At 47.4% G+C, this 11,624-nt stretch overlaps 1 protein-coding gene across 4 annotated transcripts in view; it reads right to left on the minus strand.

The window, feature by feature from the left end:
• ZHX3 (zinc fingers and homeoboxes 3) overlaps positions 1–11,504 on the minus strand; it is a 139,608-nt gene extending 128,104 nt beyond the window's left edge. For 3 of the 4 annotated variants that reach the window (XM_019636934.1, XM_019636941.1, XM_019636940.1), the window contains exons 1-2: positions 11,382–11,503; positions 10,583–10,773 (exon numbers count right to left, since the gene is read on the minus strand). The gene's annotated coding sequence lies outside the window, so the exon portion shown is untranslated. Of the gene's footprint in view, positions 1–10,582; positions 10,774–11,381 lie in introns of all 4 variants that reach the window. The other variant, XM_019636943.1, reaches the window with a different exon arrangement.
• Positions 11,505–11,624: the final 120 nt, after the last annotated feature.

The raw sequence follows: 11,624 nt of genomic DNA on the forward strand, positions 1-11,624 counted from the left end.
TTCTATTACCAAATTTAAATGAAACTACAGAAGGCCACGAACAACCAAGGCACTCTTGAAGAAGTACCAGGTGGGAGAATTTACTCTATCTGCTAATAAGAGTTATAATAAAGCTCTAAAAGTTTGGACAGTGTGGTACTGGCACAAGAGTAGAGAAAAACCAATGGACAGAAAAAAAAAGACCCCCAAAACAGATTAATAATAAAGATAGCATTGCAGAACAGTGTGGGGAAATGATCTTTTGAATATATGGTGTTGAGTCATTGGACTACCCATCTGGGAAAAATGAGATTGTAGCCCTATCTCAAACCATACTCGAAAGCCAATTTCTGATGGATTATGGACCTGAATATGAAAAGGAAAACAATAAACGTGGCCGGACGCACAAAAGATACTCAATAAATATTTCTTGAATGAATGGGTGTCTATGAGATGTATTGTTCCAACTTAACTTCATTTATTTAACGAACAACAAAACTAATTTCTGTGGGATTATGGACTTTAATATGAAAGGTAAAATAGTAAAGCTTTAGAAGATCACATCTTCATTACCTCAAGGTAGAAAAAAGTTTTCTTAAACGAGGCAGAAAACACACTAATCACAAAGGAAAAATTAATCAATTGGATTTCTAGACAGTTAAGAACTTCTGTTCATCAAGAAACTCCATTGACAGAGAGAAGAGGCAAGCCACAGATGAGAAAGATTTGCAGTGCACATGACTGACAGAGTTTATATCCAGAATATACAAAAAAAGAAAAAAGACAGAGCAATAGAAAAATGGGCAAGAACACGCTCTTCCATTCACACAAAGAAAATCCAAATGGCCAATAAACATATGAAAGGTGCTTAGCCTCATTAGTAATCAAGGAAATGAACCAGAGTGAACAACTACTACAGACCCAGCAGATGGCTTAAAGGACAAAGCCTGACAGTGCCAACTGCTGGGGAGAACCGTTGCTGAATGGACAAGGGGAGCTCTTACACACTGCTTGGGCGAGCATACTTGTATAATCATTTTGGAAAACAGTTTGGAATTAATTTTTAAAGGTAAGCCTAGGCATTCCTATAACCCCACAAATCTGTTCCGAAGTATATACTGAACAGAAATAAACACCCAGGTGGAGCAGTAGACATGTGCATGAATGGTCACAGCAGCATTATTTATGATAGACTCAAGTTGGAAACAACCCAAATGTCAATCAGTAGTAGAAGGGATAAATTCATAGTGGGATAGTCGCTCAACAGAATGCTGTATATCACGCTAAAAGTGAACGGACTACAGTTGCACGCAACTCTTATAAATAACGTGGAGTGAAAGAAGCCAGACACAAAAGAAAAACGCTTGATGACTGCCTTTATATAAAACCCATAACCAGACAAAACTAAACACACCCCAGCCCCCACAATCTTTCACCACTTCCTGTACTTATGAGCTACGTGAAGAGTGGTAATAAAAGATGGATTTGAAAACAAGTTGGGGAATCACTCTTTTGTCCCCAGCCACAGCTAGCCCCCTGCTGAAATAGCTCCTCTTTGGAGGGGTGAGGAGAGAGAGAATGGTCCTGGAGGTGAACTGAAAGGAAAACAGAAGCCTCGATGCCCCTTCTGTGGGAGTCCATTGTGATGACCTCCGTGACTCAGTGACATTTTTATAAAGTCACTCGAAGTAAGGGGGCTATAATAACGAATTTCTAGTGTGCTAAACCTTCTTTAGAGACTTGGAGGCCATGATATGGGACAATGGGCATATGGGCAATTTCTGAGGTACCCGGCAAAATGGGGCCACCCAATTTTCATAAGATTCCCAACAACAAACATAATTAAGTTTGGTATATGTTCTTCCAGTTTTTTTCAGGGTATCTAACCATTTTTTTGTTGTTATAAATATGGGATTATATTACACATACAAACTTTAAAAAAAAAACTTAATGTTAGTTTAAAATTTTAACACATATAGATCTACTTTACACTTTGGGGGGTGATGGATATATTCATTAACTTGATTGGTGGTGATGGTTTCATGGGTGTCCACACATGTCAAATCTCTTTTTCTTTTATTAGTTTCAGGTGTACAAAACAATGCAATAGTTATCCTTTTCACCCCTCACAAAGTGACAATCTCCCTCCCCCATCCACTGCCCTCCCACCCCCGATATCATACATATCTATCATAATTCCATTGACTCCACTCCCACACTATACTCCACATCCCGTGACTATATGTATATAAAATTATAGTTGACATACAATATTGTTCAACATCAGCTTCTGATGTACAGTGTGGTGGTCAGGCCTCTACACCGTCTATGAAGTGGTCTCCCTAACAAGACACACACATGTCAAATCTCAAATGTACATTTTTTTTTTAAAGATTTTTTTTTTTAATTGGGGAATTGGGGGGATGGGAACAGTGCTGGGGAATTGGGGAAAGGGGAACAGACAAGTTGTTGTCACTGGCCCTCATATGTGGGATCCGAACCGGGGCCCTCTGGCATCCCAAGCGAGTTCTTAACCATCGCGCCACTCGGCCGGCCCTCAAATGTACATTTTTAATATGTGTGGTTTATTGTACATCAGTCATACCTCAGGAAAACTGGAAAAGTATCGTGCTTTAAATCTCTCTTACTGTTTCCCTCACTTCACACAGTTAAGTACCAACCAGGCTGTTGTGTGTGCATCTAATTCGCAGCTTCTTGCTGCTGCGTAGAAATAAGCTGTAAAACAAGCAAGTAGTTCTCAGCAAAATGAAGTCTGCCTAGGGCATTCGTTCAGCCGTCTCACCCTAGCCTCCCGTTCACCTGCGCCATGAACGAAGCTATCATAAATAACCCCTTCCTTGTCTCTTTATGGATCTGAGCAAACTTCCTTCAAGATGTATTTCAAGGAGTGAGGCTGCTGAACGATGTGCCGGAGGCAGACTTCATTTTACTGAGAACTTCCTGCTTCTTTTGCAGAAGGGCTGAGCATGTTTCCATGGCTGCCAGCTGGGCATGCGAGTTCCCAGCCTCTTCACTTGGGTTTCTGACCCTTCACGCTGCCACGACACAGTGGGCGTGGACTCCGGTTCCTGGTGTCCCCTTCAACGTGGTATTGACTTCATGAGGGCTGACATGTGATTCTTCAGGCTGCGGTACATGACTGCGGCCATTTCCTAAGTGTTTAATACAGGGAACCTGTTCTCTACTTTTAGTTTGTTTTTTTTTAACCATGTTTTTGGGGATGGGTGCAGGTTAGAGACGGGAACCCAAAAGCCTGTCTTTCCGGGCCACTCCCTGGCCGCCTTCACAGGTCCCACCTACATGAAAGAACCAGGCCTCATGCTTAGCTAGTGTTTTAAGCTGCAAGGAATGCAGTGACTCAGCTGGTCGCTCAGGGACACCTCAGTGAATAACGCTGCGGGGAAGGAAGTCATTACACAGACAGCTGGGCTGTAAAAAACAAAAATACTCCACACACCAAACTCTACCAAGCAGGGTGGCTGGGTGTCCCATGACTCAACGGGACTGCTTCTGCCATGTGGCACACAGCTCTGGATATGTGGCACAGAACCCTCAGCCACTGCTGGCGGCTCCTCTGAGCCACTTGGAAAGCGGATTGGGTGGGGACCCCAGGAAAATGCGTGACTCTCTCCTCTCTCCACCCTCCCTACTCTGTCCATGGCTTCCCCCATCATCTCCCTTCTTTCTCTTTGCTCTTTCCTCTTGTATCCTCTTGCCCTTAAAAAAAAAAAAGTTTGACTTTAGTATTTCACACCTGCTGGAGACTTGGCAGAGACACAGGAAGGCCAAATCACTGGCAACCTAGTAAGTTGGGCAGATACCAGCAGTCATATCACCCGGGCAGGGTTCAGAGTACTGGAGTAAGTGGCCAGAGGGAGATAGACAGCAGCAAGGGATGGAGACTTCAAGGTAAAGGCAATGCGGACAGCCACTCACTAATCTTGACTGGAGACCTACTATGTGCCAGACACCGTTCTTGGGATAGATCAGTGAAGATAAATCAAATGTCTTGTTGTCCTGGGGGCTACATTCTCTTGGGGGGAGACAAACACTAAATATCATGCATAAGTCAATTATATAGCACGTGAGATGGTGTGATTAGTGCTACTGGAAAAGATTACAACAGGGAAAAGTGGATGGGGTGGGGGGGGTCAGGATAGAAAGGTGACATCTGAGTTGCCTTGAGGTGGGTGAGAGAGTGACCCACGTGGGTGTCTGGGGAAAGAGCATCTTAGGCAGAGGAAACCACCGGGGCTAAGTGGGGGAGTGTGCCTGGTGTGCTTGAGGACCCGGGAGGAGGCGAATGGGGCAGAGGAGAGCAGAGAGGTGGGAGGTGTGAGACTGAGCCAATGGAAGGTTTTGAGAAGACAGCCAACCAGAACTGACTCTGGTTTTAATAGCATCCTGCTGTCAGAGGGCTTTGAACTCTGTGAGTTCAATGAGAGAGGAATATGAAATAAAACTATTGACTGTGCTGATGGTTTCATGGGTATCCATCGACGCATATCAAAACTCACATGTACAGTTTAACTATGTGCGGTTGATCATACATCAGTCACACCTCAATAAAACTGCTTTAAATCTCTTTTACTGTTTTCCCCACATAACATCATAAGTTCCACCCAGGATGTTGCATGCGTGTCTAATTCATAGCTGCTCACTGCTGTGTCGAAAGAAGTCTTGCTGAAGATGTAGAATTTTACGAAGTCAATAAGAGTGATGTTGGGAACAGCTTGAATCACAGAAAACATTAGCAGAGGAGGGTCTGGCCGTGTTAGAAAAGGACAGTCTCGGGGCAGGAGTTTCAGAAGAATGATTTAAGTAAGGGGTAAGAGAAGCCATTAGGTAAACCAAAGGAACCCAGAATAATTTTTTGGATAGCTGTGGAAAATACAACGCTATATAAATGATGTTATACCATGCAATGATGTGATCTATACTCTGCTCCCAAATAATTTAAATTATTCTTGGGTTACACTAAAAATTAGGATAGGGTGGCATGCATAGCCAAAATTTTTCTAAGTGTAAGATTTTGATCCGTATACTTAAGTATGAGTTAATAATTGGTTCCCTTTTCTTCATAAGTAATGATGGTTGCTCCTCTAACAGGTTGTTATAAAGATTAAATAAGAGCCTTCACTCACTAATGCATGCAACGAATACTTTATTGTGGGTTTTCTTTTGTGTACCAGGCACCAAGTGAAGCTCCAGGATACACTGATGAGCAAAACGTGCCCTCATGAAGACATAGCTTTCATCAAATGGTATATATAAAGTGTCACATAAAACGCTAAGATGAAAAGATACGTGATGCTATGAGAGCCTATGTAAGGGAGAGTCAACCTAGCTAGAAGGTGTATTAGTTAGCGATTGCTGTGTAACAAATCACTACAAACTTAGAGGTTTTGAACGATATATGTGTGTTATCTTCCAGTTTCTGTGAGTCAGCAGTCTAGGCATGGCTTAGTTGGGTCTTCTGCTTTGGGACTCAGAAAGTTGCAATCAAAGTGACAGCTGGGCTGCATTCTCATCTGGAGGCTGAAACGGGGAAAAATCCCTTCCGAGCTCACTCAGGTTGTTGGCAGGATTCATTTCCTTATGACTATAGGACTAAGGACTGTGGCTTCTTGGAGGCTGCACAATTCCTAGATACCACCCATAGCTCCTTGCCATGTGGGTTTCCTCAACATGGCTGTTTACTTCATCAAGTCAGCAAGGCAAGTCTCCAGAGCTAGTCTGCTAGCAAGACTCTTAAATGCAGCCTGGCAATTAAGTTTGCGAACTCATCCTAGAAAAAGTGCTACATACCTCATTGCTGAATATCACTACAGTCACCTTCAAAGTGCTCCCCTTGGGAACCTATGCACCAATGCCAGTGCCTAGTCCACCCTTCAAAGCAATTTTGGAACTCTTTTTCTGGAATGGACATCAGAGCTGTCGTTGTATCACCCTTGATGTCCTGAATGTCATCAAAATGTCTTCCTTTCAAAATTTTCTTTATCTTTGGGTAAAGAAAGAAGTGATTGGGGGCCAGATCAGGTGAGTATGGAGTGTGTTCCAATACAGTTATTTGTTGACTGGCTAAAAACTCCCTCACAGACAGTGCCTTGTTAGCTGGTGCATTGTAGTGATGCAAGAGCCATGAATTGTTGGCAAAAAGTTCAGGTTGTCTAACTTTTTCACACAGCCTTTTCAGCACTTCCAAATAGTAAACTTGATTAACTGTCCAGTTGGTACAAATTCATAATAAATAATCCCTCTGATATCAAAAAAGGTCAGCAACAGTGTTGCAACAAGCTCGTGAACTTAATTGTCAGACCGCGTATGATATAACATAATCACGGGAGTGACAGCCCAACACCTCTGCCATATTCTATTGGCTAAAATCAAGTCACAGGTCCCACCCACATTCAAGAAGAAGGCGTTACATACACAAAGGCATACAAAGGCATGAACACCAGGAGGCAGGGATAGAGGGGGGCCACTTTAGAGTCTGTCTACCACCGAAGGCTTCCCTGAGGAAGTAACAATGGAGCTGGGATCTAAAAAATGAGCTGGCATTAACTATACGGACAGGAGGAGTGGAGAACAACATGGGCCAGACAGTACATGTAAGTAACATTTACAAAGAATCCAGTACAATGACGAGCAATATTGTGTCACTCTCCTGCTCAACAACCATCAATTGTTCCTCAATGCCCATGGTTTTGCCCCATATTTCAGGCCAGACAGCCTATCTCCTTGCACTCACTTTCTCTCTCCAGTATCCATGCCTTCATTCAACCGCTTCCATCCACTTAGACTGCCCCGGCCCATCCCATATATACTCCATCTATCAATACAATAATTGAAGGCTGAGCATAAACTGATCTCCCCTAAGCAATATTTCTGAACGTCTATTTAAGTGGAGGGCACCGTGCTAGACCCTCCTTGAATTGCGAAGCATGAGACAGGGTCCTGGATGCCAGATGGAGGGTGGGGAGCAGATAAAAAGGGGAAGAATAGGAGGTCCCTTTGCTGAAGGTCACGTTCATGGGGCAGTTGGTAAGTCTGGCAGGGATTTTAGACACACAGAAAGCTCCACTTCATACAAACGCTTAATGATCCTTCAGTATTCTTCCCTAGGCTAGACATCGCAAGCAGATTCCAAAAGGATTCGGTCAAACTGACATTTTTCCGGGAAGGACAGTTGGAACCGGGAACTGCCCAGCCGAAACCCATGCTGCCAGGCAACCTGGCATGGCCGGCTCAGTTTTTGGCTGGCACCAAAGGCTTCGTTGGCAGGAATAGGGGATATAGCAGCAGAAGTCGCCTGCCCTCCAGCCTAGAGATCCCTGACCACGTCCAGGGCTTGTCCCTGAGAGGCCGGAAGAAGAGACCCCAGTGGCCTTAGCCACATCAGCAGGGAAAAGAAACATGCAAGGGAAAAGCAACCCGGGCCCGCAGCCCTGAGCCTGGCTTCCTCGTGTGTGGCAGAGGCCAGGGCTAGCAGGGCAGGGCTGGCAGCATGGCTGGTGCCCGCAGAGGAGGGACAGGGCAAGCATTGCTTCCTCAGCCCCACTTCTTAAGCCCAGACTATGACATAGTGTCCTTGGATCCTGCAACTCCACCTGGGACCCACGCACCTGCCCACTGCTCTGATACAGGGTTGAATCTCTGTAGATGCCTTGGCGGGCACAAGCAGCCTGGATCCAGGGGTTGGGGAAGGCCTGGCACCACCTGGGTCTCTCCTTGCCACCACCCACTATCTTCCCTAGTGCCTGCTCTACCTGGAAGCCAGAGGGCTTTTTCTCAATGCTCATTAAAACTTCTTCCTTTGCTCTGAGGGCAGAGGACTCTGGCACAATCAGATTCCTCCCCTGTCCCCCCCTCAACTTGCCTCACCTTCTATCCTCAAGAGTGAACGACCCCCAGGACCTTTGTACAAACTAGTCCCGACACCTGGAACACTGTTCCCACCCTTCTTCACCTAACACATTCTATATTATTTTTCAGGCTTCGATATCCACCTAGGGAAAGCTGTCCTTGAGCCCCTCACATCCTGCTACGGGCTTCAGGGCTTGGCCCAACTCAGCCCTCACCATCTTACATCACAGTGGCCTGTGTATTCTTCTCTTTCTTTCCCTTCTTCCTCCGCTCCCCCCTCTAAGACTGTGCTGTTGCTGCAGCGTCTCCAGGGCCTGGCCCCAGGCATGGTGCTCGATGAGATCATAAACATCCTGTCTGTTTATAGGTGGTCCTCTATACCTGCAGTCACTTCATCTCTTAGAACAGCAGGTCTCAAACTCGAGCATGCACCAGAATCACCTGGTTGGGGTGGGGATGGGGCTATGAAATACAGATGGCTGGGCCCACCCCCGAGTTTCTGATTCAGTAGGTCTGGAGTGAGGCCTGAGGGTTTTGCATTTCTAACAAGTTCCCAGGAGTTGCTGCTGCTACTAGCCCAGGGACCAACTTTAAGAATCACTGTCTCAAGGTGGCCGGTTAGCTCAGTTCGTTAGAGCACAGGCTCGTAACACCAAGGTTGCTGGCTCGATTCCCACGTGGGCCACGGAGCTGCGCCCTCCACAACTAGAATGAAACAACTACTTGACTTGGAGCTTATGGGTCCTGAAAAAACACACTGTTCCCCAATAAAAGTTTTAAACAAAGAAAGAACCACTGACTTCGAGCATCCGTTTCTTCATTGGTAAGCTGGGATAAGTGCTGTCCCTACCGTACTAGGTTTGGTGAGAATCCAATGAAACAACGCAAATGAAGAACTCAGGAACATGCCTGCACCCAGTAGGTGCCCAATAAGTGCTTGCAATTGCTACTGGGAGTGGGCAGGACACATGCCAAGCAGGGAACGCAAGAGCAGAGGCGGGAAAGGGCCCAACCAGGGCAGCTGGGCTGACAGAAGAGCCAAGGCCTAGCACAGTAGCCAGGGAGTCCAAGTTGTGCTATGGAAGCAGCTGGGAGCCACACACGGTTCTGGAGCAGGGCAGTGACAGGTGGAAGCTGAATGTGGCAACACTGGGCAGGAGGCCGTTGCCGGGAGCACATCCCATGTGCTGGGTTCTCCTTGGCTTGCTGGCCAAGCACTGGGGTGCCAGATTCAGCAAATAAAAATAAAGGATAGTTGGTTACATTTGAATTTCAGATAAACAAATAATTTTTTCAGTAAAGTGTCTCCCAAATATTGCATGGGACAGATGCGTGAACGCGCGCGTGCGCACACACGCACGCACGCGCGCGGGCACACACACGCACACACACACACACACACAACACCTGATGTTGTTTATCTGAAATTCAGATTTAACTGGGCATCCTTTATTTTTATTTGCTACATCTGACAGCCCTAGCCAGCTACCAAACACCCACCCCTCAACCCCCAAGCCTGCGTGCTGGAAAGAGCGAGCCCCAGGTTCCTTTGTCTTCCTTTCCACTTTCAATGCAGCCAACACGAGTGGTTGAAGAGCTGTGGTTCCCACAGCCAGTCTTGCTGCCCATGACAAGTGGTCACAGCTGCAGGCATAGGTGCCAGCAAGAAAGGAGACACAGTAAACAATCCCTGGGTCTGTGACTTAATGGAGCACAGAAGCCTATCTAGGTCCATAAAGAAGGAAGTGCTACCTACACCCGTGGATTAATCAAGAAACAAACAGTTGCCAGTGGTATAGGTCTGCCTGGTGAGTGTACCCATCGAGAGGAGAAAATAGCCTCCATCCTTAGCCCCAGAAATGGGCAAACACAAGCACCCACGCTACATGCAAGCTCAAGGGACGCGTTGGAGATGGTGATGCAAACCATAAGCTAGACCAGAGTGGGCCTCACCTCGTTCACCCCAGTTGGGTGTCGGGACAACTTATACTACCAGAAGCTGCCCCTGTCTCCGCCCCCCCCCATAATCACCAAATCTCAGATGATTCATAGTTCCAGAAATAAGCCTGTCCGAAATCCAATTTCTGCGACAACTTTTATATCAACTTCTTTTTCTCTAACAAGTAACCACGAAAACAATTCCTTCCTCCCTCCCTCGCTTCCTTCCTTCCTTCCTTCCCAGGCTCGCAGGAGGGATTCCCCATGTTTCCAAGTGTTTCACTGTTATATAGAATAGTTATGTATAATACTTCCACAGACATGTTTGCAGCCTGGTGCTGCCCTCTGGCCACTTTGAGATAGCTCTGCTCCCAACAGGGCTCTCTTCTGAGATACCAGCCAGACACTGCCTGGGTTCAGGACTGATATTTTTTGCTAAAGCAAAGCCAACTGAGGTTCCAACCAGGTCCTGTCATCTTGGGTCACGGAGCAATGGCGGTCACCTCTCACTCCCCACCGCCCAGTACTTTCTAAGTCTGGCTCTTTGCCATTGCACCCCATCCCTCCAAGCCTTCCCTCTTTACAGCAAATTCCCTCACCTCCTGAGCCTTCTCAGCACACCTTCTTTGCAGGGGCCCGTGCATCCTCACAGGCTGTCGGAAAGGTTTTTGATACAGGACAGGCCGCGAACCACAGATCCAAAAGGATCTGGCCCGAGTTTGGCCCCGTGGCTCGCTGGCCGACTGATCTTTTTAGAAGTGCGCGCACCTGGGCTCACCTGTCCCAGTCCCATGGCGCCTGCGGGCGGAGAGGTTGCTCAGCTGGGCAAGAAGGCTGGTCACCACCTGCCCTCTGCTGGCCAGTGACGGTATTAAGACGGCTGCCGCTCCACCAGTGCGTCGGATAGATGGAATGAAGGATAGCGGCAGTTACTGCTCTCCTCCTTTGTGTCAGGCACTGAACTTGGCGCTAGGATGTAAGAATGAACGCGACTTACTCTCACGGAGTTCAAATTCAAATGAGGAGGCTGACAATAATCATACATTCAAGCAAATATGAAGCATATGATATGAGGGTCCTGTCCAGTCTGGTGGGTGGGGGATATAGCAGCAGAAGCCGCCTGCCCTCCAGCCTAGAGATCCCTGACCACGTCCAGGGCTTGTCCCTGAGAGGCCGGAAGAAGAGACCCCAGTGGCCCTAGCCACATCAGCAGGGAAAAGAAACATGCAAGGGAAAAGCAACCCGGGCCCGCAGCCCTGAGCCTGGCTTCCTCGTGTGTGGCAGAGGCCAGGGCTAGCAGGGCAGGGCCGGCAGCATGGCTGGTGCCCGCAGAGGAGGGACAGGGCAAGCATTGCTTCCTCAGCCCCACTTCTTAAGCCCAGACTATGACATAGTGTCCTTGGATCCTGCAACTCCACCTGGGNGTGGGGTCAGGGAAAGCTGCCCCAGAGGAGGGGACGTTTGAGCGTCACTTCATGTAATATCGAAAATCCTGCAAGGTGGTTTTGACAAATGGGATAAGCCACCTAATCCCCTTTGACAAAGCAGAAAACGGGCTCAGATCGGGGAAAACTTACCCAAAGTCACATAGCGAGCTGGAAGCAAAGCCAGGAGTACCTTGGTCCCCGCTTTTCCGCCTCTCCTGGCAGTGGGTCAGGTGGCGGGCCACGCGCACATTCTATCTAGCAGCTCCGGGGTGCGGGAAAGGACTGGGGTGGAGCCTGAAGTCTGGCCCCGCCCAGCCTCTATAGGTGAAAGGACAGCCTTGGGCGTGGGGACTGAGAGGGGGCGGGGTCTTTTCGGGGTTGGGTGGAGCCTGG

Source organism: Hipposideros armiger, unplaced genomic scaffold (assembly GCF_001890085.2).
Source record: "Hipposideros armiger isolate ML-2016 unplaced genomic scaffold, ASM189008v1 scaffold_31, whole genome shotgun sequence".
NCBI classification, from domain to species: Eukaryota; Metazoa; Chordata; class Mammalia; order Chiroptera; family Hipposideridae; genus Hipposideros; species Hipposideros armiger.